This window comes from Triturus cristatus, chromosome 3_1 (assembly GCF_964204655.1).
Source record: "Triturus cristatus chromosome 3_1, aTriCri1.1, whole genome shotgun sequence".
NCBI lineage: Eukaryota > Metazoa > Chordata > Amphibia > Caudata > Salamandridae > Triturus > Triturus cristatus.
This window is the reverse complement of record NC_140583.1, coordinates 1,068,542,178-1,068,568,391: the sequence shown is the minus strand read 5'-3', so window position 1 is coordinate 1,068,568,391 and position 26,214 is coordinate 1,068,542,178. Positions and strand designations below refer to the sequence as shown.

Genomic DNA, 26,214 nt, shown 5'->3' with positions numbered 1-26,214 from the left:
TAGAGACCTCCCCTCTGCTTCTTAGGGTATGCCCGCGCCCATTCCAAGGTAGGTCCTAACAAGGAGGGTAGTAAGGATTATGGGCCCTGATGCAGATAAGGACAATTGTCCCTTTCTCAGCTCACCAGTGGTAAAATACGTCAATTATCGGAATTCAATGGACCCGCAGGACTCTGGGCCTTGGGTCCACTGCACCTGTTGCACCAATGGTAGCTGCGCACTTGTCCCAAACTAGCGGCCTCCCGGACAGCAGGTGCTTCTGAAACTTGGCAAGTTTGGAAAAGAGGCTGCAGGGCAGGGTCACGCGCATGCCTGCCGACAACAACGCTGGTTTTGGCTGTAGGCTTCTGTTGTTCCTCGTGCACGGTAGCCTACTGATTTCTCACAGTCATCCCACTGCTTCTGGGAACGCTGCGGATTGAACCATGTTTAGGGGTCAGCCCAGCTGCAACAGCGGGGAGTAATCAACAACTCCCCCACACCCGCGTGCCCGTCGGCTGCTCCTCGAGGAACCATCCTGCCGCGCTGCGCTGAACAAGTATGTTGGATAATGAAGTGAGTCAGTCAAACTGAGGAAGGACGTGTCATTATTTTTTAATTTAGTTTTGCGTGATGTCAGCGTGGCCGGAATTCACCACGTCAGTTACGCTGATCTGGGCCCCAGGCCCAAAAATGTACATACCGTGATATCATTATCGGGCAAGAAATCATTTAATCTTATTTCGAGTGACATCATTATCATATTCATTTTTTGGGTCACGTGCTGCCTGCTGGCAAACATTCAGTGAGATCCAGTGTGTTTGAAAAGTCCGTTCATGCGTGGAGTTAGGGGGGGTAGAAAAGTGTGTATGTGGGGGGAGAACTAGAAGAAAGGCACATCACTCCCTTTCTTGTGCGTGAGTTGTGTATTTCAGGGGCGGCAGCGATATACTGTTGTAAATGTAAAGACAGTTTCGAATTAAGGTAGGTTGCTCGCCTACATTGAGCCTGGGCCCGTGGTCTCCATCAAGGGAGCAGGGTGGGTTGGGGGCAGGGGGGCAAGAGGGGGTGGGATCTGGGTCTGAATCTATTACATTTGATCAAACACACAAAAGGTGATGGGAGAAATGCCTATAGTAAGTCTAAGCACTGGCAGTCGCTGGCCAATTTCCCCCCTCTGCTACCTCAGTTTGGACCCAGCTATATGCAAATCAGTCCTGATCCTGCTCCAATGGGAACAGTCCAGCCCGAACTGCCAGGCCAGGTGCTCCCTGAACCGGAACACGAGCAACCCAGGACCAGTTTCACCCTGATTGAGGCTCATCAGACAAGTGTAGCTTAGTTCCAGGGACACAGTGAGCACGGGACTCATGTCTAGGCATACTCGTGCACTTAGGACCCGGCAGTTCTGGCTGGACTAGTCCTATTCAAGGCGAAGGCTCAATTGCTTATGGCTGGGTCCAGGGCTTTAAGTGGGATGAGAAAACTGGGGGGTCTCGCATAGGGGCATGGCCGATGTAATTAAGGGTGTGGTTTACAACACATAAGCTAAAAATCTGTGCTCAGCATAGTGTGCCGCCCGACTGGTATTTGCTGCTTCTGTCCTTTCATCCAGATATATAACACAATAAGTAACATTGCACATACAAATTAGCAACACCCATAACTTACTTGTATATGATATCAAAAATGGTTCAGTTCTTGTAGGTGAGGTTGTGGTGTAAGGCTAGAGCTACCGACTTTTAAGCCTGACATCCGCTCAACATTCTGTGATTCAAAAAATGAACACGTCCTTGTGTAATGTAGCTGGTGCTCAAGTTAGCTTTATATAAACCTGAAAAACGAGTCACTTTGAAGTTACATCAAAAGCAGTGACGGGTGCTATTATTGCAGAGTTGTTGATTTTTTTTTCTCCCACCCCGAGGGGAAAAATGGAGAACCTAATAGGGTCCCGTTTAGGCACCTGCTTTTCAGAACTGCCGGGGCTGAGCACTGGCAAGACCCAGCCCACTTAAAGCCCTGCCTGGGTCCCACCTGAGGTGGCTCTGTGGGCAAAAGAATCATGGGTTGGAGTGCTAAACCAAGCGATTGCCAGTTGTTATACTTATTGTAAGCATCCTCCCATCACCGTTTATATGCTTGATGTACCGCCCTAAGTGAGCATGGCTACGCCCAGACGTGGGGCCTGTGTTCGCTGTGCCACTGGAACCAAGCTATACCTGACGGAAGAACCCCATTCAGGGCAAAACCGGTCTTGGGTTACTTGTGTTCTGGTTCAGGGAGGACCTGCCTGGTAGTTGGGGCTGGACTGTTCCTATTGGAGCAGGATCAGGACTGATTTACCTATGGCTGGGTCCAAACTGAGGTGCCAAAGAGGACAAATGAACCAGCCATTGCCAGTGGATGGACCTACTCCAGGCATTCCTCCCATCCCCTTTTGTTTGTTTGATAAAATATAATATATTCAGGCATTCTGGGAACCCATAAGGGTTCTTTGTGTATCAGTAGATGTTCTCCAGTGCTGTGTCTCATCAGCCAGTCCCATTGTTGTGGACTACTAAATATTGTGGTGCTGTGTGTAACTCGATAGCACGAGGAGCTATTTGGCACCACATATTCTGATGTGTTATGTATTGCTTGACAGTGGGAGCTGATATGTTTTGCTAAATATTGTGGTGGTGTGTGTTACTAGAGTGAGTCTGAGAAGTTGTGTAGCACTAAATATTCTGAGGTGCTGTGTATCACTAGACAGTGTCAGAGGCGGCGAATCTCCAGATAATCTGAGGTACTTTCTATGACTTTGTTTGAATTCGTGACTGTATATTAACAGATTACGCCAGGGTGCTGTGTACTTGTAAATATCACGGAGTACATTGTTTTCACAAAACTGTCTATGAATTAGTGTATTATTAGTTATTCTGAGGCTCTGTGCGCGGGGTCATCTGTGTATTAATATGTATTCTGGACTTAAACGATAGCATTGTCTGGTGCTGTGTGAACACCCCCCCCCCCCCCCCCCCTATGTAACTTCCATTAAACCCCTGGTTCGGAGGTGCCTTGTTTTACTACACATTCCTGTGTCCTGTGCGTAGCTACATGCTCTGGTAGTCCTAAAGATTCAGCACGGCCGTGTTTGCATGCTGGTGTGTTCTGTCACACAACACCGTGTCTGTGGGCGCGTGCCTGCCCTACTCGTTACTCACAACCCCATTTAGGAGAGACGATGGGGAAACTAAATGCTTATGCGTCAGCACCCAAGAGCTTCTACGGGCCCTCAGCCGGTTCAGACTCGACATTACAAGACGCAACGGGAACAGCGTCTGTGGAACCGCGGTGGCAAACGGCTAGATTAGGGCTAATCTCCGCTGCAGCTCGAAGTGGCACATTTTTGTGGTTTACAAGGGCCAATTGCCACACACAGTCAGGGCGCACAGCCAAAACAACCGTCAGTTGTTATTTGCTGTAGGTTTGACTTATTGAAAGCCTAAACCTTAGAGGATGTAATAAGAATAAGGGTCCTGGGTACAATATTGCTACCCTGTGCACAATTATTCCTCAAGTGGCATTTGCTGTTTTCCCTGGTCTGGTGTTGAAGGTACAACATGCCTAGTAACGTCTTGACATGTCAATGCCCTTGCCTAAAGGCGGTACCAAGCCATGCGTTCTACAGCTCTTCTCCAATCAGTCTCACCCATTACGCAGTTTATTACGTGCAATAAATTCTACGCCATTAATGTAAACAAACCCCAGATAACGGACAATCCTTGCTACCCTGTACAGAAAATTCATTCACGACACTTGTTTTGTTACAATTTGCCACACAGACAGGTGTTGGTTTGAAAAGAATAATTCGTGTCAAAAAATTAAATATCTAGTATACGAGAATTCTATTTTAGTGTAAAAAACAATAAAAACTATCCACTGTTAATACATGCAAGTCCCAGTGTCCCAGTGTGTCAGATTTGTACATTAACAAATAAATGCATTATCGGATTTAGCGGCTTTGATTGTTTTGACACAATTGGATTATCACACTTAATAAAAGCGATTTGTAAAATGAAAGTCCAGGACTGGATACAAGAAGTTGAGTGCAATCTAGCAAATCTATAGGCGACATATGTTAGTCGTCGATAGACAGAGGTACTCTCTTTGTAGTGCTACATATGTCTGATTATAGCAGCGAGGCCAAAAATAGGGGCATTTAGTGGGCACTTTATTAAAAGAGGCCATCGATAAAATGGGCGAACAGAGAGTATTACATTGTTATGTATGGGTGATTAACTCAACAGATTGAAGGTTAGATGTGCACGGAGAACGAACTCTTCCTATCTCCAAGAAGAGGCCCAGGATTGAATGGGCGTTGTCACGCCGCTGCTTTCTTCTCGTCTTCCAGTGTAATTACATGGGCAAAAGTTCTACAGATTGAATGGACAAGAATCCTGAATCTTCGCAGCAACAATATGGCATACATCCATTAGCCTTCTCGGTACTATTACTCCCACGCGGCGCCTTGCAGGCACCTTCCGTAATAATATTATTACATTTTTTTTCTAATCCTCCTGCTTTGGGGTGCAGTACACATTTTAATGCTTAATTTGTAATAGAATGAGTACCGGTGCTAGAAGCTTTGTTCAGAAGCCCGAGGCTGGTGCAATTAAATGTCAGCGCGCCCAACACTAAAGCTGCATAGTCTTAAATCCAACCAAAGGCCCGTTTATTCCACTAACAGACATTGCTGCCCCATTATCTCCCTCTTGCAGGTTCCTGCTGTGTCCCTTTATCATGGTTGTTCCGTCTTTCCCTTCCTCCGTCTTTCCGCTTTGTGTTGAGTTGCTCTCTAGGAAATGTCTGATGCAGAGAAGAAATAAGTGCCGGTGTTCAAAACTGACTGCCGGTGACCCCCACCAGCTGAAATTAAGCACTGTCATTACATGCCCAAATGTGCCACTCAGCAATGCTTAGACCTGCCACTCACTTGGTTGTCCAGAGGGCATGCTCGGAATCGTAACACATTCAGAGTGTCTTGTGACTGAGAATTGACTTGGTGCAAGCGGCAGACACACTAACCCCGAGGTAGCCGTTCTCCAACATGCCCCTCACATTAACATTATTTTGCACACAATTCTAGTACATATTTTTTGTACACTTTGACCGCTGGACTGGATTGACAACAGAAGCAACACTCAAGCAGAGGCCAAAGCTTGAATGGGCATTGGCACTCTGCTCTCTTTACCCACACTTTATGAAGAGGGGCTGATACGCTCATTGGATTGAATTGTTGATATTGCGTTGCCTTACCTTTACCTGTTGCTTCATTAGAGTGATTTGGTTAATGGCCTGCAGGGTTGGAGTACAATAATGTATTGTTTCGTGAAGGGATATAGTAACGGCTAGTTCCGGTTACAGGTCGGTGCTTCTGGGGTGCACAGTCATACACTGCTCCGCTTCAGGGTTTTCTATGTTACGAAAGTGTACCCGTGTGTGTACATGCACTCAATGGTTCTGCTTTTGTATGTGACGATAGGTGACGGTTGTATTTGTGTTCGTATGTATGTATGGGACGGTGCCCACTACGTGTGTGTGTGTTTGCCCGCGCGCGTGCGCACGTGTTTGCGTGTAATGCCCAGTACTCTGATTTTGCGTGTGTGTACTCGCCGTTTGCGTGTGCGTGTGTACCACGGGCCAGCGCGTGCCGTCGCTGACGCTTTGCTCTCTCCGGTTCTGTGCTCGGCAGGAATACGTTAAGTTGCTGAATTATTGATACTGGCTCGACTCTGAGGCGATCAAATGTAACTGCAGAGCAAGGGGGGCCCGTCCTACGCTCCCGCTCTCTGGTGCTCGCGAGGAATGGGGGTATGTCCTGTCCTCCCGATTCCTGGCCCTGAGGTCCAAAGAAAGTAGGGTTTGCCCTAGGCTCCGGCTCTCTAGGGCCCCAGCAGAAGGGGAACCATTCCTGAGCTTCAAATGTAACCCCCAAGTTCCCAAGGAGAGGGAGTCAGCTCTGGATACCGCTACATGGGCTCCAAAAACCGGGAAGCTACACTCAGGAAGTGCACTCTGGATTTCCCTTGCAGTCCTCAATAGGTAAGATCTGAGTATCGTCAGGTAAGTACCCCGGAAGCCATTTTGTGCTGCTTCGAAATTCAGCACCCTCTGACTTGATAACCTCAAACGAATGTGCCATTAGTATACTGGAGGGGAAACATTTGCTTCTACCGGCTACTAAGGCGGCTAGTGGGGATGTGGTTATTACAGGATAGTGAGGGAGTGGTTTACTCATCAGAGGGATACTGCATTGTTGGAGTGCAATGGTGCATTTCTCAGGACTCAATTGTTTCCTCAGTCTGATGTGGTAAGTAAGGGCTTCGGCTGTTGCCTCCTCGACGCCTTACCGTACACACAGTGATTCACAAAGGTAAATTTACATTAACTCTCTAGTGCAAGTTAACGTATTTTGTTAAATTCACAAAGCAATCTTACAAGCAGTGTATTTAGAGGTGTGGAGTCTCAGCACATACAAAGACAGGCAGTCCTAAAGATGCTACTCGTAAAATTCCTTTGTGAATTGCAAAACAATTTGGAACTCACACTAAAGTGTAAGTTTACCTTTGTGAATCAGGCCCAACATGTGGAAGAGGATTAGGAGTGTCCTTCCTTTCAAAATAAATCAAGGTTCCATCCTTTGTTTTTTTTACATGAGTTCCTTTTAAAAAAAATAAAACGCAGTTCAGTGTTCCTGACAGAGATCAAAATGTGCCACTGGCTACCAGTGTTGCAAAGAGTACAATTTAAGGCGTTGTGTATAGTGTTCAAGGCCTTGCATGGCTTGGGACCGAAACCTTTGCAAGAAAAACGACTCTGGTATATCCCCACTCGACATCTCCGCTCCTCTTCGGCCGGCGAAAGTTCCTAGGTTTAATAGGGTCAGACTGGGTGGATGTGCTTTTAGCACTGCTGCAGCGAGGCCGCGGAATGAGCTGCCGCCCGGTATCAGACAGTGTAATTCCCTGCTTCTGTGTAGAAAAAGGATTAAGGCATGGTTGTTTCCTAGAATTTGACTCTGTTCTCTGATTATTGTCCACTTCTTCTATTGTCTCTCTGATTAATATTGGTTTTCTAAATTACGTATTGCAGCGCCAGGGTACCCGTGGGGTGTTTGTCGCGCTTAATAAATATTATATACATACATATATAAACAGCCATGTACAAGCAGCCGACACGTGTTTCGCCCCCTGTGGCTATTGAGCCTGGGACTTTCTCAAGGCTCGATGGAAAAGGTTATCGTGGTGCAGACCTCTTCTTTAATAGTATAGTCCTGGTCTTAATCAGTCTAGTCCTGGGTTAAATCCCCATCTGTGATGAGTCCTCGGAAAGTAGTGCAGTATATGTGGAGGGCTTCTCTCTTCGGGGCGCTCTCATCCATAGCCTCAAGCGCTTCTCTCCGCAAGAGGGTAGCTAGGACACATGTCTAGACTTTAAAGGATGCTTGGAATTTTTTTGTATGTATCCATGATGTGTGAACTAGTATGATGTTTTAAATAATGTCGGAATAAGGGAGAAAAGACGGTAGCACACAGAAGTGGCTCAGCTAAACTTGAGGGGGCCCCCCTGCAAAGTACATGGAGGGGTCCCCCACACTCCTGACCCATTGAGGAGCTCTCAGGCCAGGGGCTTGCCACCTGTGCACAGTGCCGGAGGGGTTCCCCCGGAGCTCACCCGCACCCCTCCCAGCTCCGCAGGGGCTGTTGTTACGCCACTGACGCACAGGGTATGATCTGGCGAGCTATTTAAATACCAAGATGAATCAAAGCCTGCTGGGCCTATCGGTGGGCGAGCTGCTGAAAGCTTGAGCCAGGCTGGACCCTGAAGCCGGGCTCTGGCTCAGCTCAAGGTCCAGTTATAACCTCGAGTCCAAAATGAGTAGAGCTTTCAAATGGTTTCTGCCTGCCACCCTCGCTCTACCCTCATGTTATAAGGGGTAAAAACAAAGCATTAAGATTTTAGGTAAAAAGGAGAGACATTTAGTAGCTGATTCGTAGAAAGTGAAACCAAAACACATGGACTAATCATGGCTTCCCTGCTAGTGAGATCTTTGGCAAACATTTTATTTTTCTGATCCAACTTTTTCTTTACTATCACATATCAAAGCACCTTCAAATATAGGAGTTAAGCACACCAGCTGTACAAAAACCTTTTATGTTTAATTTAACAGACTAAAATGTTTCTCTGTCTATAAGAATGTGGACCACATACAGGGTTCATGTGACAATTGTCTTGCCTCTTACTTCACTATTGGCACTTTTGCCTGGGTGGGGCCAGGAATGGTTCTAAGTATATGTTAAAAACTATCACTTTCAATAAGTACTTGCCAGTTCCGTTCTAGAATGTGAATTAATATTGTTAAATGTTCCATATGTTAAACAAATACAATTTTATTAATTTTTGAAGAGACTGTATCATATTTAATGTGATGTTTGTTGTATAATTTATATGGCAAATATTTTCGGGGCTCAGCTCGTGCAGTGGCTCGAAGAGCCAAGCCAGCTCCTAGGCTCCGCTCAGGCTCACCTCGCCCTGTTCATTTGTTGGCTCCCCCACTTCTAGCTAGACCTACCCCTAGGGAGCTAGCTATTGACAGCAGTACTGCCTTTGACACGCCGCTATAAACTCCAACCTGGTTGCCTCACTATACCAGCTGCCTCACAACAGACACATCACCAATCCTCCCTACCGCCATGCCAACTGCCCCAAAATGGACACAGAAAACAAATCTGCAAACATCTGGTGGCTCCCCCAGAAGTTAGCCACTCCAAAGCTGTTACACCATCATCTTTCCAAGCTCCTATCTCCCATTTCACCTGACCCATCATGGACAGAACTCTATCCATGTAAGCTTATAACTACCTCTTCCATTGCCAGCTAATGCACAGTGGTCAGAGTTGCTTCAGCTCTGGGCAGGGTCGGACTGGCATATTGGGCAACCAGGCTGTGCCCAAAGGGCTGGTCTGACAGGTCAGCGTGTGTCTTTTTGTCTATTTGTGAGCCTGTTTTATGGTTTTGTGGGCCATTTTGTAATGTAGATTTCCCTGATATTACTACAAATATTGCCTGCGGCAAGCTCAAATCCATGCAGTCTTCCATACCTTGCAAAATACCTATACAGCGTGTCATTACACATTGAAAACTGCCCTGAATTGCAAATGTGGGCCACTTTTATAGCTATCTCATTCGCTAATGGGAGCAGTGCTTTATTTGAGCCAGTGGTTTCCGGTGGAAGGCACCAGCACTTATTTTTGGGGACTGGTACTTGGTTTTTAAGTTTCTCCTGCACAGCGCTTATGCTGTGCTTGCAAAATCTCTTGTAAAGAAAATAAAAAACTTAAAAGTGGCTTAGAGCCTGCCCATTACCTACCTTTACTTACCATTGGTTGGCGCGCCCATGTTGGTCTCTTTTCCTTGCTTCTTATTAGACAGTGCCTCCTCCTCATCTCCAGATTCCTCCTGGGGCTTTATGTGTGTCTCTGCTGTGGAGCCTTGACCCAGCATTGCTTCCTGTCTGTGCATGCATGCCTGCAGAGGTACTTTTTTTTTAGGCTTGGGTAGTAAATCCCTCTCCGTTCACCGATTTTGCGGAGTTTTCCGCACTCCACTCTCCATTGAGTTTTTTTCCTCGCTTGCGCTCACCCATGCCAAGTTGGCGAGCGAGTAAAATCCACCTTCCGGACAGATTTCTCAACACAGGAGGTCGCAGATGATCGCAACCGCTTGCGCTGAGATACCTTCCGTTCGCGTTGAGAAAGCTGCTGCACAAGATGCGCAGCGTATGGTGCCGTTCGCAACGATTTTACAGTGTGGGACAGACACCTAGAGCTGATAAATCAATGCGAACGGCATGACCAAACGCACTCTGCCGCTTGTGGAACACCGCGTAGAGTACAGACTTTTTGGTCACTTCGCGGAGTTCTGCATAGCGGAACTCTGCAAACTCTTCCCAGGCCTAGTTTAAAAAAAGTTCTCAGTATAGCACTACATCAGAGTGCATAGTTTTAGAGGCTGTCTCTGCCCACCCTCTTGACCCCTGCCCTCATTCGTTGCTGCTTGCGTTGTTCCCCCTATTACCTCCTTCCTATTGTTGCTTACCCCCCCTGACATTGTGGCTTGCCCCGTCCACAGATTCCCTCCTCCCCCTTCTCCGTCACTACTTTACCCTTTGTTGCTTGCAGCCACCTCCAACTGTCCTTTATTGCTTATTTTCTCAGCGTCTTTCGAATAAAGTCGTCAAATTCCGTCTGTCTCTGTACTTTCTTAATTTTTTAATCTCTTGAGGTAACTGCCTGCATTTGTTGCTGCGTGCCCTGTTCCCACACACTGCCACTCTCCCATTGCTGCTTGCCCCCTCTGACCTTGCCCTGTCCACAGTCCCCCCTCCGACTCTGTCACTGCTTTTTCCCTTTGTTGCTTGCAGCTCCCCTATAGCCATACCCCACCCTATCCCTCCCACGTCCTCCTTGTTTGCCCTATCCCTCCCAACCCCCCTCATGTCCTTTTTTGCCCCTCGCCCCGCTTTGGAATGAGAAGCTCTATGACGGCCAGCGCTGGCCTTGCCATCGCGCTTTGTTTTTATTTACTGTATGCCATCTATAAAAACATTAACAAAGCCAAATAGCTTGCGCCGAGCTATTTGGCTTTTGTAAATATTTTTTTAAAGATGTTGCACAGCAGCACAAGCTGCTGTTTGATGGCTTAAAGTAAATAAAAACAAAGCACCATAACGCGATCAACAATGGCCATACCATAGCGCTTTTTTATTTACTTTGAGTTATGCTCGCACTGTTGAGCAAAATGTTTAAAACATTAACAAAACCAATAGGTGTCTCATAGGAGAAACCTCTTGGCTTTGCCAGTGCTTGTTTTTATCAGACATTTCCCAGAGCAAGAGAGGGGCAAAAACACTCACAAGGTGAGAAAGCTGGCACCTGCAAAAGTGAGATGAAGGGGCAGATGTGTCTGGTAGTGGATTAAAGCAGCATGAAGTGGATTCAAGGCTACACAGCCTTGGTATTGGTGCCAGCCTCAGGCTTCTGAGAGGAGCCAGGGCCCCCACTCTTATTCTCTTACAAGTTAGCCAATGGAAGGAGGCCTCTGTTTTTCGGGTGCCTAGGTTTTTCTGTCCAGTCTGACCATGGGTCTGGGTCTGATCACTCTAGCATGACAAAACACACCACCTTAATATGGCCTCCACAGTTAATTAATCTACAGTACTTGACCCATGAGGGGGACAGGCAGTTAGATTGTAATTGTATTTACATAGCGCTTACCCCCCCGATGAGGTGTCAAAGTGCTTTTCTGTGAGTAGCACGCTACTCTGGATACCAAAAGTATTAGTGGTGGATACGTACAGGGAAATATGTGTGTCTGTTACTTGGATTGACTAGAGTAATGGAGGGATAAAAGCCGGAAGAAAAACCGAAGTGTTAATTGGGAGATCATAGTAGTAAGTTGAAGCCAGGCTCTGCTGGTGGCCCAGGAGGCCCCGAGCTGGATCTCAGGATGGGCTTCTCCCCTCAACAGGTCAATTCAGTTCCCAACAAGTGCCACCAAAGGGACGCCTGGAAAGGGAGGGTCTCCATAGCACCGAAACGCAGGGAACTGAAAAAGAATTTCACTAGTGCATGAGATCTGTCTTTTCCAATGGACCCATCTCCTTTTGTCCATCTGTAGGGGGAAGCCGTGGTGCATTTTACAGAGCAGCAGACGAGACCCAAGCGGGAGCTCCAAGCCTGACCAAAGGAGACACTTCCAAAGGACTACTTTCAATATCCCTGGAACCAGACAAACGGACTTAAAATCCCGATCTCCCAACCGGTAAAGCGTAGAGCTCAATCATAGTACAGCGCCCTACATGTTAGTGTTCATATGTTTAACTTGCTCTCTTTTGCTTCGTAAACATTGTTCATTATTTTCTGTTTGTACTGAAATACTATACATTGCCAATCTTCTTAAAAAGTTTTGAAGTGCATCTGAAGCCTTTTTGTGTCCAACTTAAAGGTACCAAAAAGAACATAAAGACCTCTCAATGTAATAATTTTGATTTATATTTTATGGAGGTGTTTGTGGACTGCAGCAATGTTGCTTCTCTGGTACACTGGACAGACAGGTGGGGGTTCCGCCCAAGCGATGATGGACGGGTTCAGTCCCTCAACTTTACCTCAAAGTTTGGTGCCGTCCAATGGACTAGAGATCCAAGGTTCTCTTAGTTCCCCTAAGTCCCCGTCCACACTCTCCAGGAGGTGACTAGCCCTGTACACAAGTAGTAGGGTGTAGTTATTACTGTAGGAGCTCTATTCTGAGTCAGGAACACTAGGTCCATAGGAGGGGATAACGTGCAAGTCATTTCTGTTTCTGCAATTTTCCAAAACTATTTAATAATGATATCTATTACTACAATGGTTTGCACCATAATACAAAAAATACAATAGATACGAGTAAATAATATATTTCATTTTAAACACCTTCATTTTTATAACATTAGCATTGATAATCAGTTCATATTTTTTCTAAAACATAACAGTGCGCCTAGTTTGCTACTTGCAAAGACACAATTATCTTGAGAATTTCCTTGTAATCATAAACATCTAACTATCCAAATTGATTTGCTCAGTAAAAAAGAAAAACTGGTGAACTTCAGTTTTAGAAAACTGTTTCAAGTACAGACGCCGATAGATTTCAGATAGCTTACCAACAGGTACCGCAAAGATTCCACGCGGTATTCCAGATTCAGGAGCTCTCTTTATCAAAATATCTGCACTTGCGTCAGTACAACTTTAATGATCTTTTGAAAACTGGCCTCAAAGTTGCACAAGGCTAATGCTTATATTTTTGGAGTTCCTGCTTTCAACAAGTATTTGCAATGCAATTGGTCTCGCATTTATGAGTGCTTGAGCTAGTTGCATTGTAAATGACAATGCCTTTTATTTAAGTGTTGTTTTTTTAAAACAGATAAATAAAAGGCATTGCCATTTACAATGCCAATAGCTTAAACTCTGGCAAATGCGGGACCTGTTCTTATTTGAAAAAATAGTGCTTGGATGCTGTATTCAAAGCCTACTGAGTAACATGTAACAGAGGGTGTCGCCATGGGAGGTTGCAGAATGAGACAAGGCGGTACTAAGGATGGACTCTTAAGCCTATTGACCAATGAACAGCTACAGTTTACAGTGGACAGTGACACAAGCCAATGAAAAATATGTGCAGAGAGTGGGTGGAGCTTTCAGTCGCTACCCAAATACAGCATGCCTCGCAGAGCAGCGCATGCTCTTCCCAGGCTCGACCTAAAAAGGGATTTAAGAGGTTCAATTCATGTTATAAGAGGAATTTTGCAGAAAAAATCTTCCATTGCCACATCGACCAATAACCACCCCCCATTGTTGGCCAGGGAAGTTGCAATAACCAAGTTTCCCATAATGTTAGAGACAGTGTCAAAGGAGACAAGGCCTCTCACAGAGACTTGAACATTATGCAAAATATCCAGTGTTATGCCCAAAAGCCCAAGAATGTGCAATAACACCAACTCACCTTTAATGCAGTTAATTGACAAAGTTGTAGTGTGTTCTTATAAAAAGAAATGAACCAGAAACTGACACATCCACATATGGACAAGATCTTACCATATGTGGGTGCAATCATCATCGTCCACACACTGCAAATTAAGAAGCACAGAGTAATAACAAAAAATACCTTGCGAATCACACGAACCAAAGTGTATCACACAACAAAACCAGCGATTTCCCTGCTAGCATTACACAGCAAAACCAGCAACCCCTGTGCAACGTGCTACATAGTGGTACCAGCACCCCCTGCAACATATTAGTAAGCAATTAAAGCAGGATCACTTGAGTGCATCACACACATAGAATACCAGCAAGCCTACTGCATCTCCTCACACAGAATTACCATCAAGCCCCCATCAACATCAACAAGTCTCATTCCACACATCATGCAACAATACCTATAAACTCTGCATAAGACAACAATTTCAGAAAGTCTCCTGCAACAATAACTCAGCAATGCCAGCTAATGCACCAAACAGCAGGACCTGGAAACAAAGCATTCCACAGCAATCGCAACAAGCCCCCTACAATGTTTTGCATACCAATAAAAACAAATAACAGTTCACATAGCGGAGGAGGAGCCTAGCGCGCAACCAAGATGGCCGCGTAGGCTTGTGGCTCCCGAGGGCCTCCGCAACCTCCCACGTCTATCCTGTCATAATCCTGGTTTTCTCGATGGGCTTCTGTTTATGATCTTGCGCTAAGGTGCCACTCGTTTTCCAAATCGAAATTGGACTCCGGGAACCGGTTTTGTGGTGATCTGAAGTTTGCGGCCTTCTTCGGCCTTGGTCCCGAACTCGAGTTGGTGAAGTGTCCGGGTGCGAAGTGAACAACAGCGGCATGCCAGGCTGGGCCAGCCCCGGACCCCGTGCTTTCACTTTCGGTTTCGTGTTGATCTGCGGAAACTGACGTCGGGACATTGGGTGAGCAGCGCCGAGGACAGAGTGCATAGCCTGATTCTTGAACTGTAAACGGGCCTATTTCAGTTGGTGGCCCTGATCTCCTGGCCTTCCTCCGGGTGCTGGAGGGTGCCGACCTTGGTGGTCGCCGACGATGACGACGAGAGTGGACGGCGATAAGCTGAAACCCAAGTCTACCCGGAGCGGAGCCTATTCCCAGGCCAACAATATGGACCGCTATGCGCAGCCAAAGGGATCCCCTAGTGGATCACGTAAATCGCCTGAGCCGCCCAAGGAGGCCTCGGGCGCATCATCCGAATTGACTCTGCTGGATGTCATGGGGGCCATTGAGGAGATGAAGGCGACTGTGAACCAGCAATTTGATACCTTGGCTAATAAATTGGACTCGGTGTTGATTGATGTCACTTTGGTCAGAGCGGACCTGTCCAAAACTAATGACCGGGTCGACTCATTGACTCAAGCGGCGTAGAGCCTAACGGTAGATGTGGCCGCTTTGCAGACGACGGTGCGGAGGTTGCAGCTCGCCAGTGACCTGACTGATCGTCGCCTTGAGGACTCCGAAAGCAGGGCCAGGCGGAATAACGTCCGTATTATCGGGGTGCCCGAACGATCGGAGGAGTCTGCTGTGGATCTTTTTGTGGAGGATCTAGTGGTGACTCATCTAGCACCCAAAGGGCTGAGCAAGTTCTTCGCCGTGGAACGGGCCCACAGGATTCCAGGGGGTGCGCCGAAGGTGGGTGCCCCCCCGCGGCCTATCATTGCCCGACTTTTTAATTTTCGGGATAGAGACGCTATCCTTCAGGCATCGAGGGTGACTGGGCCAGTAAAATTTGAGAATTCTAATGTTAGCTTTTACCCAGACTTCACGCAAGCGGTTCAAAAGCAACGGATGGGATTCTCGGCCATCAAACGGCGCTTGAGAGACATGGAGTTGAAGTATGCGATGCTATTCCCGGCTAAGCTGCGGGTCGAGTTAGATGGTCGCTCACACTTCTTCGACCGTCCGGAGGCGGTGGGAGAGTGGCTGGACGCCCTACCCAGGAGTCGAGGTCGGGAAGGTCGGATGGCGGAGAGCGGAGAGGGTTTGACGGAGTAGGAATGGAACTGTGATCCTGTCGATGGACTGGACTGGTAACGTTTTGCACCTGTGGCTGCACTGAACTCCAGTTTGTAACTCTTTGCCCCGTGGTATTTGGAGGTTGTGGGGGGCTTGCTGGGGCCCTTTCCTCCTTCAGGGTTTTTTTTTTCTCCTTTTTTTGTCCTTTTTGTAGTGAGTTTCATATTGGGGCGACAGGCACACTGCATGTTGGGGGGGCTGTTCGGGCTCACGCAGGGGTGCAGGGTGGGGGGAGTTCTGTTGGGGTTGATGGGGTGAGGTTGGGGTTTGTTTGTTTGTTTCACAAGGCGGGGTAATGTTTTTTGTTGTGCTATTATGATTGTGCTCTCCGGGAGGGGGATAGTTTGTGCTGGGAGGGATGGGGGGTAAGGGGTTGAGACTTCTTTCATGGAATGTGAACGGACTGGGGGACAGGATAAAGCGGGGGGTAGTCCTGCAGTTCTTGAAACGTATTTCGCCTGACATTGTGTTTCTGCAGGAAACACACCTCATAGGGAACTCTTTCCATGCCATGAACAGACGTGGGTATCGCCTTCTGGCCCATTCTGGTTTCACCTCTGGCTCGAGGGGAGTGGGCATTTTAGTCAGGACCTCTCTCCCGTTGGTGGTGGATGAGGTGCTCCATGACGACAGAGGGCGGTACACTGCGCTGGTGGGGAGGTGGGAGGGTAAGCTGATTTCGCTGGTCACGGTTTACGTGCCGCCGGGCCTGCAGACGGCCACCTTTGCTGATTTGGGGCGCCTGCTACTTGGGCTTCCGGGGGGGGTTTTGGTCTTGGGGGGGGATTTTAACGCGGTGGTGTCCGGAGTTGAGGATCGACACCCCCCTAGGGACCTCCCTCGGGCCCAGAACTGGCTGGGGGGCTTTCTGGATACCCTGGGACTGATAGACTGCTGGCGGTTGAAACACCCTGGACAGGCGCAATATACCTTCCACTCTGGGGCCCACGGTAGTCTTTCGAGGCTTGACTATATGCTAGTGCCTGCGGCCCAAGCTGGGATGATCGGGGAAGTGCGACACTTGGCACGCGGTATATCTGATCACTCCCCTCTTTTGCTACACCTAGATATCGCCTTGAGGGCAGAGGGGAGGGTGGCGCCGATCAACCCCTGGTACCTACGAAACCCCACGATCCGTGCAGACCTGGTTAAGTCCCTGGAACACTATTTTAATGACAACGTGGGGTCGGTGTCTTCCCCCATCTCCCTTTGGGAGGCCTTTAAGACGGTGCTCCGGGGCCAGGCTCTGTCTCTCATTTCCCATACCAAAAAATGCGAGGCGCAGGAGGTTGTTCGGCTAGAAAATGAGATCACCGAGTTGGAGATTGATTTGGAGCAAGGTGTTACGGATGACAGACTGCAGATGTTGGCGCTTAAACAGGCCGACTACAAGGCGCTGGTTACCGAATCTGCTAGGAGTATGAGCAGGGAGCAACAGGGGCGTTTGTACGATATGGGTGATAAGGCCGGGAAGTTGATTGCCTGGTTGGATAAGAGGGAGAGAGCGAGTCGAGTGGTACCGGAGGTTGAGAGGGTGGATGGTGTGCGTGTGACGGACCCCGGTGATATTGTTGATTGCTTTGCGGAGTATTTTCACGGGGTTTACTCTCCGGTCTCAGAGCGATCGGAGGAAGACTCTCGACTACTGCTTCGAGACATTGCTCTGCCATCTCTATCTGATGAGGATAAATTATTGATGGATGCGGCCCCGTCGCCGGATGAGATTGCTTTGGCCATTCGCTCTATTGCCTCTGGTAAGGCCATGGGTCCTAATGGCCTTCCCATCGAATTATATAAGTTGCGCCCAGATAAGATTGCGCCGTATCTCCAGGACATGTTCCTTGAGGCTCAGGCGGCGGGTTCCCTCCCCCCTGACCAACGTCTTGCTACTATTGTTGTTATCCATAAGGAAGGGAAGCCGCGGGATCGGTGTACTTCTTACAGGCCTATCTCTTTGTTAAACGCGGAGCCCAAAATCCTTGCCAAGGTACTGGCCAATCGCCTGATCCGGGTTGTGGGCGACCTGATTCATCAAGATCCATCCGGTTTTATACCCCATCGCAATACCGCTTTGAACCTGCGGCGACTGCATGGCGTCCTCGCTAGAGCGCCATTCATCCGTGAGCCGGCCATTTTGGCGTCCCTGGACGCCACCATGGCGTTTGACACCATGGAATGGCCGTATATTTGGGCAGCATTGGCGAAGTTTGGAGTTGGCCCGGGGTTTATCGGTTGGGTGAAATTGCTTTATGATAACCCACTGGCACAGGTGGTGGTCAACGGACGGGTGTCGGCTCCCTTTGTTTTGGGTAGGGGCACCCGACAGGGATGTCCACTGTCGCCTCTTCTCTTTGCGCTTTGTTTGGAGCCCCTTGCGGAGTGGCTGCGGTGGCACCCCTCGATGCGTGGCCTTCGATGGACGCCGGAATACGAGGATCGTGTCTCCCTATATGCGGACGATATCCTCTTGTATCTTGCATCTCCGCGCAAATCGCTTATTGTATTGGTGGATGTGTTGAGCTCCTTTGGTCGCAACTCCGGATTGGTCATTAACTGGGCTAAGTCTTGTGTGTACGTTCTCTCCGGGGAGGCCCCCCCCCCTTCCGCGGGGGTGCCCTATCCAGGTTGCGCAGTCGGGGTTCACGTATCTGGGAATCTTTATAACCCTGGACCCGGTGGCCCGGTATGAACGGAATCTTCTCCCCCCACTTCAGCGCCTCAGGGCGGATGTGGCGGGTTGGCGGCGGCTGCCGCTCGGCCGGGCGGCGTTGTTCAAAATGATGTCGCTGCCGCGCTTTTTGTACGCCCTGCAGAACACTATGGACGTAGTGCCGGCCCGCTATTTTCGGGAGGTGGAGTGTCTTCAGCGTCGATTGTTCTGGGATGGGCGGCCGCGGATTGCTCTCGCTAAACTAACCCTACCGTGGTATGATGGGGGGGTCGCTCTCCCTGACATTAAACGATATTATTGGGCCTCCCAGTTGGCTGCTATCAATCACGGGATGTATGGGCCTGCTTTGAACCCGGCTTTTGAGATGGACAAATTGTTATTGCCAAGCGGGGATTATAATCGAGCACTATACTCGGGGTCCCTTGATGCGCGGTTGACTGGCCCGACGCGGGTCGCGGTGCAGGTGTGGCATGCAGCAAATGCGGCGATGGGGTGGAGGGATCGCTTGACTCGGGCAACGCCATTGTACGCTTCCCAGCGTTTGGGTTATCTGTGTACTACGAAAGGCTTTGAGAAATGGGATATGATTGGTATCAGCAAGGTAGGGGATCTCTGGACGAAAGGGAAATTTAAGACGTTCGACATGCTGAAAACTGAATATCAGCTGAACGATAGGGAATACTTTCGGTATGCTCAGGTTCACCATGCCTTGTGTTCCGTGTTCCCGGACGTGGCGGCTATTCCAGAGTATTCCCCGTTGGAAGACAGAGTATTGGACGGCTATGTGCCGGATAGCACCATTTCGCTGATTTATAAGAAGCTTATCAATGATCGAATGGGTTTGCTGACCTCATTGCGAGAGACATGGACTGCCGACGGCTTGGAACTTGACGACGAGGATTGGGTGTCAGCGGTGGCCTCCCCGAAAGAGGTGGCTATCCCGGCCCGTTTGCGTTTCGTCCAGCTTAAGATACTTCACAGAGTGTACGTCACGGGGCCTGGTTTGATGCGTATGGGGTACTCGGTGGATGGTCTGTGTAAGCGAGGCTGTGGACTACTGGGGACTTTCCTCCATATCCTGTGGGAATGTCCGGAAGTGACTCGGTTTTGGTGTAGAGTGCATGCGGTGTTAGAAGAAGTCACGCATGTTGCCTTGTTGCCGGAGGCACGGAGATGTTTGCTGAATGTCTGGGAGCCGACTGATTACAATGTGATGCAGACGCAGTGGGTGACTCTGGGCTATATGGTAGCGAAGCGTGACATTGCACAACTGTGGGGCTCCCAGAGGCCACCAACGGTCTCAGCGTGGAAGGAACACATGGACTGGTGTATGTTCAGAGAGAAAACGGTGTATGTGGCGAGAGGCAAGCCTGGGAAGTGGATTAAGGTGTGGGGTCCCTGGAACTCCTATCGTGGAGGTATTTGCACCCCGCCCCAGACGCGTGAGATGGATGCTGCTCTGTCTCCCTAGCCCGCGCATTCCTATATGCTCCTGCGACATGCGAATTTGGTTTCTTCTGCCTGCCCCCCCCCCCCCCCCTCTGTCTCCTTGGGTTTGTTTACTCCTTCGATGCGGGGAGCACATGTTATTGCCATTAACCCCCTCTGCCTTGTGTGTGTGATGTTTTTTGTTTTTTCAAAATATGAAACCTTTCTTTGTTTATTTATGGACTACGGCTGCGGCCGGCGGAGTTGATTAGCACCCCAGTAGCTCTTTTGTTGCTTCATCGATGTGAATGTAAAGCTGTGCCTAGGTTTACACTGTGCGTTAGCGGCCGGCCTGTTGGTTGTAGGCCCATATTTGTATGTCTCTGAAACTGTAATAAAGGTTTTCCAAAAAAACAAACAAAAAAAAAAAACAGTTCACATAGCGAAATTACCACTCACACTGCATCATATCACTAAACAGTATCTGCAAACCTCTTGTAAAGCACCACGCCTCAATATCAACAGGCACATGAGACAGAACTACCAGCACACTCCATGCATACATCACACAACAAAATCATTGAGTCTTCTGCAACACATCACAACACCGGCAAATAATGTAGAACACAGTAATGCTAGCAATGCTCCTGCAGCAAACCACAGCAATAGAAGTAAACAGTGCCGCACAAGGCTAGGTGCTTTACACAGAAATAGCATCAAGCCCTCTACAACCTTTCACACATGAAAACAAGCAAACACATCATAGAATGAAAAAAGCAACTAACTCATCATCACATCACAGCATGTCTGAACGACTCCTGCAACATATCACACCACCATACCAGCAAACGGCACCACAGAACAATGCTAGCACCCCTCTCCAAGTCCTTAACCTCTCAGTAACAAAGATCCACTGGTGTTTTCAGGCATCTCAAAAGAACAGGAACCTCTGCGTGCAAACATTTTGCAACTTCTAAAATTATTGGATTAAGCAAAATTTGAATAGTTGTAATCACTACCAATTTTGTGGGATCCAGAGTTAACAGCCTGACCTCATTTAGACTTAAACATGTTTACAAAATGTTTTTCTAAACCATTTCTGTTTATTTTTAGCCCCCGTGGAGAAGGGTGCTATGGTTACAGTCCCCCACTTAGATCTACCTTCCTTCCATCTTGGCCACTTCTCAGCTTGGAACCATTCTATATTATTTCAGACTCACTAGGGCATCGGAAGACTGTAAAATAAAACACCAGGCTTCGCATAAGCGTAATAGTGCAACACGCAATTAAGGGAAAATAGCAATAACCCAGCAAAACAGAGTAATTGCTGTTTCAATATGCCAAAGCATCGGACAAAATCCAATTGAAGCATGCAATGCTAAAATCCATACATTTCGAAGGCCATGCTATATGTGTTTCTCTAAATTCAAGTCCATAGAAACAAAAACATGTTATACAAAGTTTAACTTCAACTAAACTAACTAATGAGCAGAAGACTGTATCTTCTTATGATAAAGAGTGTAAGAAGTCTTTGGAAAACTATATACAGAAACATAATCAAGCAGTGATGCCTGTCCTCAGATTTAGGCTACATTTACTATATAGTGCAGACAATATGCAATTGGCCTTAGAGCCAACTTTGGAAGGCTGGGGAGTAGAAATATTGGTACAACCACACGCCCAATACTGTCTCACGATACTCCCTCATGGTGTCTTTCAAATTTCTGCTGGAACCAGTGTTGTTTTCCACTTTCAGGGGCTTATTCCTGCAACAGAGAAAAATCTTGCATCAAGGGTACAGGAAATAAATTAGTTCTTAGTACATGGACAGTGGCAACATCATTTTCAGATAAAGCTGATTTTCTAGCAGCTGAATCAGCCAGGGCATTTCCTTTGAAAATATCATCATGGGTGTGTTTGTGTCCAGAACACATAACCACTTCCAGCTTTTTTTGGTAATTGCAGCTCACTGAGAACATTTTTAACATATTGTCCATTCTTACTGGGGGTTCCGGCAGATGTTAAGAGCCCCCGTTGCATCCAAAGGAGCCTAAAACCATACACCAATCCAAACACATACTTTAAATCTTTGTACACAGTTACAATCTTTTCTTTGGCAAGGATGCCGGAGCTGGTGAGAGTGCCACTCTGAGACACTTTGGCAGCCCTCGCAGTTGGCAAGCGACAACTTTCTACAGTTTGGAATACAGTACATTCAGGAGCTTAGTGACAGTAGTGGCGACAACGAAATAATCAAGGGGTTCTCCATCCTTGAGGGTAGACATAAAGGAAGGGGGTGGTTTAAGGTGGGGCAACGAGAAAGGCTGATGTAAAAAGTAAACAAGAGGTGGTAAGAGAGGTGTTGCCTTTGTGGTGAGGGGGAGGGCAACAGCAGCATGTAGAACTGCAGTCCAAGAGGAGCAAGCAACCTCTCCCAGATTTTCTGCAGTAGCTACAGAGTGGGAAGATGGTGGGAGCTTGATCGTGACTTGTGCCGAAGGTTGAGGAATTGTACACTACAGGCTTTTTGATGTCCACTGTTTAAAATAACACCCCACGGCAAAGACAATTGTGCTCATGACAGTCTGAAGTAAAGGGCTTAGCATAATCAGGAAATCCTGAGGCTGGTGTGGAAGTGAGTGACTGTTTACATTTAATACATGCACTTTTTGGCTTCCCTAGACCACTGCAAGGGCTATGGAGCATCTTTTCTGACTTAATGTTGTAATGACTTTGCAACTGCGGCCTATTCCATGATCCATTGTCTAGAGTATCCGGCTACGGCCATACCCAGAAAAGTATTGGGGAGACAAAACTGTAGGTTCTCATTTATAGCCTTATGTCCTTTTTAGCCAATTGGTTGAGGAGGTAGAAGGAGTCTACCTTGCAGTGATCTGTTGGGGTATATTCATTACCCTCAATCTGGAGTACAAACATGGCGAAACTGAGCTTTCATAAAATGGCCAAATAACAAATGAGTGGGAGAGGTTGGGCTAAGTAAAAAGCAATGTTTGTCGTTGAGAGATCCTAGCAAGATAGAGATGGGATCAAAAATATAGTGACAAACGTGTTGGTTACAAATAGTTGGTTGGACTGCTTAATCTGCTTTGTGCTTAAAACTGTGTTTGAAAAGTGTATGCGGCACTTGTTTTTGGCTAGAAAAGGTGATTTGTAAAAGTGCACAAAAAGCAGTATTTTAAGTGATTCAGATTTGGGCCTTACCTGAAGGGTCAAACAGGTCCTGCAAAGTGTGGATTGAGCGTGTCTGTATCCAAGGAGATCCCGATCTTCAGGAGCAGCTCCTTGCCCCAATTAGCCTGCGCTCTCCTGATTGGCCCTCTAGCTCCCAAGCAACCCTGAGCCTTCCTCCTCTCACACCTGCAGAGGTCCTTAGGGTCTGCGGAGGGAACCCCAAGACAGCTACTTCCATCTTGTAGCCCCAGATTCTCTGTGCCATAAACAGTCCAGTGAGCAAATGACAGAGAAGATGGTAAGAACACAGACTTGTGCTGTGTATTCTGAAACTTTAAAACTGCTTTCTACTCATGAATGTTTAAATTGAACTTTTTTTGTGTGCAATTTGTACTTTTAAAACAGCTGTTTTTTGTACTCGTGACGGCTTGAATTTCTCTCCTAGTTTTCCCTGTACTGTGCTTACGCCTGCAGAGGCAAACCCCCTGTGGCAAATTACTCCCACAGAGTGTGTTTAAGAGTCTGCTTAGTCTGTTAAATGGTTTAAACTGTGTTTGGAAAGTGTATGTAACACTTGTTTCGGCTAGAAAAAGTGACTTGTTTAAGTGCTCGAAAAGAAGTATTTTAAGTGGCTTTGATTTGGGCCTTATCTGCAGGGTAAAACAAGACTTCCAAAGTGTAGATTGAGCCTGTCTGTATCCAAGGACATTCTGATTTTCAGTAGTAGTTTCCTGTCCCCTGACCATCAGCCTGTGCTTGAGGTCATATGCCCCTTATATGAGTTCCCTACTGGTTGTTACATCTGTGCTCTGATCTGTCCCTATATCTAGGGTTTCCATTGGACGTGGGGCTTAGGTTTAGTGTTCTGATTGGCTTATAGGTCTGGGGTTCTGACTTGTTCCTGGGGCTAGGATTTCTATTGGACTGAGGGCTTAGGGTTAGGATATTAGCTGATAGTTCTGGGGTTCTGATTGGTTACTGGGACTAGGGTTTCCATTGGATGTAGAGTTTGGTTTCTGATTGACTGCTAGGGCTAGGGCTGTGATTGGTTGTAAGGGCTGGTCTGGTATTTTTCCTAGGGCTTAGGGCTAGTATTCTGACTGGTTAGTGCTAGGCTTCCCATTGGCTAAAGGTCACCTTACCTAGGGCTATTTATCCATGGGCTCAGGGCGTCTTAACCCGGGCGTCGAGGCTAAGGGCGGAGAGGACAAGGGCAGTTGCCTTTTTGGGCCTGTTCTGGACTGGTCGGGCCTATGGCCAGAAATGCTGCCATATTTTCCATTCACCAGCAACCACCTTAACCTATCCACATCCTCAATAATATAAATGCACTCACAGCAAATGCATGATACTCATTTACTACAAACAAACCCTAACCACATTTCAATGTCTCAACAACCACTGCAAATCCCCATAAACCACACCTACACACCTGTATACCCCAACTACCTCACAATGGCACCATCACTCTCACACAAAACACCACTCCATCTTATACTACTAACAAATTCACACATCACTAAGACAACACAAAGCCACACTATATATATTTTTCATCCATCCAGACACACACTCTCTGCTCATATAAAACACCAGCTCTACCTTCTACTTACTCCTAACAGACCTCTTTCTGTTGCCACCAAACCTATACTCAGCCCTCCATCATTTAATCCTATAACACCCTCTTCCTCTTTTTACAACCAAACACTCCTTACACTCCACCACACCTCTTCCAGCTATCAAATCTAACACAAACACTCATAACTCTTGTTCACCCCTCTCACACACCACATACACACTTTTCCAAAACACATCACCACCCCCTTTGCCATTCCACTTCCCCTCACCAACAATACTTTACATACAAATCCTTCTCAGAAAAGCACTACATCATCATCTGCTCTCAGTACTCAACAAAAACACATAACACACACACCAGCACAACAAAATCTCTCACACAGACAGTTTCATAGTACATTCATCACTAACTAGAAACATACACACAGTCCCACCCTCCTGATTACACAAATAATACACATCCTAAACCATCTTTACTCCCAGGTTTTCTCTCTTCACCCACACCTAACACAAATACACCGCCTCTCATCCATTGCTCAATTCAGAGCCTTATAACATGACCCACATGCTCCACCACCACCCCTAACTCACACACCTTACGCCCTAAAGAGATACAAACAAAATAAAGAACATGCCACTCTTCACAACTTTGCACCTCCATGTCTATTGTACAACAAGGCTACTTGGCAAAAACAACACTACTCACCACCTCACTCTCAGCCACCATCTCTACCACCTATACACAGACCCATTAAAATGCCTTCTGAATCTGCTGGACAAGAAATACGATATAGAAAAGCAGCACTATTGCTATCCTCATACAGCTAATACCAGCACTAATGACACACCGGAAACAAGTTAAAAAAAGACTCCTCACTCTTTCACAAAACAAAGTTCACCACCACCAAAACACAATCTCTTAACTGCCTACTAATAAATGCTCGTCACTCTCTAAAAACAAGCACCACATCTACGACCTTCTCACAGACACACAACCTGACTTACTCTTGATAACTGAATCATGGTTGGGAGATGACATGGCTCCAGTGTTGCATGACGCGATTCTTCTAGGCTTTCAAACTATCACACAAAATTGTATAGGCAAAAGAGGAGGTGGACTAGCTGTTATACAAGCAAACAATTCATCTCTCTAAAGCTGATGATGCATACATACAAGGTTGTGAGGCCCTCTTCACCAGATGCAACCCTACACAAACTTCCTCCTGCAACTGCCTTCTCCTTTACGGACCTCCACCAAGCAATGCAACATTCCCAGACACATTTCTAGACACCGTTTCAAACCTGATAACACTACACTCCATCCTATGCATTCTTGGTGACCTAAACATTTGGTTTGGCAAACCCAATATGCCTCATCCAAAAACTATCATCACTGGCCCAGATACACTGAACCTACATCAGATCATCCACAAACCCACACGCATCGCTGGACACATCCTAGAATTAATTTTTACAAATCTAGAACTAGTTACCTTTCAAACAATTACTACAGCCACATAGTCAGATCACCATTTTTCTAGCTTTTCAACATAAAACAGCACAAATCAACACACCTAAAACCACCTTACGTGCATCCATCCATCGACCATGTAACAAACTCAATTTTGAATACTTAGAAAATAAACTAACATCCAACACAGATCTAGACACAATAAATTCCATTCAAAAACTATATGAGTGGCTACAAGAAGCCTTTGA

At 47.1% G+C, this 26,214-nt stretch overlaps 1 protein-coding gene across 14 annotated transcripts in view; it reads left to right on the top strand.

The window, feature by feature from the left end:
• The window catches only part of USP2 (ubiquitin specific peptidase 2), a 293,747-nt gene that overhangs the window by 94,857 nt on the left and 172,676 nt on the right, over positions 1–26,214 (top strand). For 4 of the 14 annotated variants that reach the window (XM_085645929.1, XM_085645932.1, XM_085645930.1 and 1 more), the window contains exon 2: positions 11,701–11,844. The exons of 4 other annotated variants lie outside the window; for them this stretch is intronic. The gene's annotated coding sequence lies outside the window, so the exon portion shown is untranslated. Of the gene's footprint in view, positions 1–40; positions 556–11,700; positions 11,884–26,214 lie in introns of those variants that run through there. 6 more of the 14 variants (XM_085645935.1, XM_085645937.1, XM_085645931.1 and 3 more) reach the window with 4 other exon arrangements.